The following is a 3,806-nucleotide window of genomic DNA, read 5'->3' as shown; positions in this document are numbered from 1 at the left end:
GATATAATGCTTGAATACATAAATACAGAAAATCAATTAGCTGATATTTTCACTAAAGTCCTTAATGAAAATAAATTTTATGAAATTAAGAGAGAATTGGGCATCTTAGATCCTTCTATTTGAATTTCTATCACAATTCACTCCCAAAATTCTTCTAAAAATTTTTAATTTTATTATCCTAATTTTGGAAGCCATCTATCATTTTTTGAGGATTTTTCAAGTCATTAAAAATTTTTTAATACTATTTAGATACCTTCTTGAATTTTTATCCATTGAATTTTTTTGTCAAAAATTACATCAAAATTTACATAGACCCTCCACGACCTTCTCAACTCAATGTGACCATTTTTTTATTTTTTTATTAATTTTTTTTATTTAAATTATTTTTTTCATCACCTAAAAGAGCTCTGAATGGGGCGTCCATGGGACATCCCATTCATGTGGGTAGGTCACTTATAAGTGAGCCCACCCGATCATTTTGCATCCATACCCACACCTGTTGGATTTTGGGGTTTGATGCATGCATATGTATTTCAAAAATTTTATTTTCTAAATACTACAGTAGAGAATAAGATTAAAATAATTTTAATCTTAATTTTGCATACATAAAAATATAAAACCACATGATCTGTTTCATATTCTGAAATTGATAAATACTAAAATTCAGATTGTGATCAAATCACATACCTGTTTCGCAATCCTTTTCTTCAAAACTGAATTTGGAAGAGAAGAGACTCTCTCTTAGCCATATAAGTATCCAACCTCTACGAGTATCCACTTGGGATCAGCCTGGAACAATCCTCTTTAAACTAAATTTTGGTTCTCCAAAATTCAGCCTGTTGAATTTGAATAAAGTCTGGATCGCGATCAATACTTGATCTTTCTCCTTGATCTTCTTCTTCTCCTCTTCTCTAGAGTTTTCCTTACTATGTGCTACTACTAGATGTTAGAAACTAGTAAGAAAGAGGCACCCAAATTCCCTTGGACATAGAATTTCTTGGGATGCGTGTCCCAAGGAAGGGGTGTATAGAACACCCAAGAGAAGAGAAAGGGAGAGAAAGAGAGGGTATAGGGAGAGCCTTTGGATGTGAGAGACTGCTGATTTTGATGCTCTAGGGACTTTTGGGGGAGGTCTCTTTAAATAGGCATAAAGATTGAATCTTATTCAATCTCATAATACAAGTCCTACTTGCATTAGGATTCATATTAACTTAAGTTATCCAACTTACATTAGGAAGCCCATTAGGTACCAACAATTGGAGCCCTTGCACTCATAATTAGACACCCCAAAATACACCCAAGAGATATCCCATATGAAAATAAAAGGCCCTCTAATCAATGGACATGTCCAAATTGATCAAATCAAGGTGGCACCCCATAATAATTATTAAGGAGATTCATAAGGGATTTGCATCCTTAATTTATGTGATTCATAACCTTAGACACCCAATAATTAGAGTTTCATGAATCTTATTCATATAAATTATTAGCAGGTAATTAAGTTAGAATTAACTTATCAAATAAGTAATCTCAACAGAAAGAGAAATTGGGTCCAACCATGTGCTAGCAAGGTTACCATAAACCCAAAAGATTTCTCTAAATCCAATTGATACTTCATAAATTCAATTTCTTATTCCAGGCCTAATCCCTTTGTTGTGTGACCCCATAGGTTCAATTCTATCTGTTAGTGAGATATACAATGATCTCTATCATCGTATTATTGAAACTCTTTTCAATGGACCGAAATAATTTCACTCTAACTCAATAAGGATTGTCGATCCAAAACAACCCTAGTAAGCTCTCACAATCTACTAGTGACACCTAACAGTATGTAGTGGCAATCCAGTAGAACTGAAATGAATCTTTAGGTGTAGTTAACGTGTGATTCAGTCCCTCTATCGTGAGTCCTAACCAGATGGCAGATCATGGATAAATCATCAAACCTCAACATCGATCATATGATAGATTCAATCAGCTTAAGTCCATATATGATTCTATAAAAATTCTTTTTTATCAATCACACTGCTATGACCATAGACTTAAGGACTCAGTCTCTTAAATTCCATAGGACTACTCCCTTCTGCTAGGGTCGATAGATCCCATCTTGATGCATACCTCACTCCTACAGTGGACCAACTATCACCAACATCTACTACAAAGACTCTTTGAGACCCATGTTGATGTGTCAGTCAAACTCCAACAATCTCACTACGAGCAATAGTGTCACTTAAGTCAAAGGACCAGTCATACAACTGCAGTATCGAGAAAGTCACCAACGAGTGAGCAGACATCCATATGACTTCTCATGTTAGTCACGCTCAGTGCTAGTTGTTCTCTAACAACTACCTGCACTCTCGTTCCAGTGTCTCTACATTGCAGACTCAAGACCCATCTATCTAAAGAAAGCGATCCATACACTGATTTATCCAGATCAATCACCATCCCCATGATGATCCTATGATCAGGAGCAATTTAGGAATCAACCATCAATGACATATACCTTAAATTCTCAACTCTTTGAGAATATGTGTCATCATCTTTTTAATCCCTTGGATGATTCATAGACATATAGACATGAATGATAATATAACTACCCAATAAGTACAAAATTATGTCCTAGAAATATAAAATGTGTCAGCCAAGATTGGCTTCTAGGGCATACTTCCAACAACACCCATGTGGGACAGTCCACAACCAGCACCATACCAGATGCTGATCGACCATGAAGGTGACAGAGTCTCAATAAAAATAGACTATAAGAATCTAATCTAAAATTGGATCAATTCAAATCTAATTCGAAATAATTTCGAAAGACTGTTAATCCTAAACTATTTAAGATTTAGGATCAAGTTTGACTTAAAATTTTGAACCCAATTAAGTCTAATTAAATCAGATCTAATATAAAATTAATTAGTATTTTAATCCAATCTCTCATAGGCTCCTTGGATCATAGATCAAAAATTATTCATCCTCAGGATTGAACCTGAACCTCATGTGTAGTGCTAGCTAGACATAGTCAATTTTTTTTATCCCATTTGACCCATAACTTAATTCTCAATCAAGTTAGTCTATATATTTTATCAAGTCAAGTACTTCTAAATTTGACATATAAACATAGGTTAATACTTTTCTACGTCGCCTGACTTTTGTGTGTAACTCCATAAGTTCGAACACTAAATCAGTAGCACAGAAATCGTTTCCTGCACTAATCGAAGATACCATCTAGCAATAGTTTTCGATGTCCGGATAAATTGAATAATCGTAAGGGAATATTCTAGAACCTATACATATGGTTACTGCGTGATTCATTCCTTTGAACCTGAATGCTCTATGACAATCTAGGGTTAACTGTCAACCTTGAGTATTTCATCCACATTATATTTCAACATTTCAAATCTATCACATAGATTATCCTGGCCAAAGTTTTACTAAATTAAAATACAGTGATACATCAACTCCTATAATTCAGAAGGATTAATTCCATCTTGATCCACACACAGACTTTGCAAGTACTTGACTATACCCAGCAGCCTTCCATCACTGTATTAGAAATTCAAATAGTCTGATACCAAAGCACAGTGAGTTGCTTGCAAATCACTATGATGATCTCAGGCCTAAGGGATACTTATGCCTATATGCTTTGTGAGCAGCTCTTTATAGCAGAGCGCTCAGCGGGTGAGTCACTTGTTCTGTGATGATGTACTCCTACATCTCACTTATATGTCATACCAGTATTACCACACTCTTTGGTTAAGAGGACAACCAACCTATATGGCACACAATGACCTCCACTTGATAAACATCAT

Source organism: Elaeis guineensis, chromosome 7 (genome assembly GCF_000442705.2).
Source record: "Elaeis guineensis isolate ETL-2024a chromosome 7, EG11, whole genome shotgun sequence".
In the NCBI taxonomy this organism is placed as follows: domain Eukaryota; kingdom Viridiplantae; phylum Streptophyta; class Magnoliopsida; order Arecales; family Arecaceae; genus Elaeis; species Elaeis guineensis.
This window is presented reverse-complemented; position numbering follows the sequence as displayed.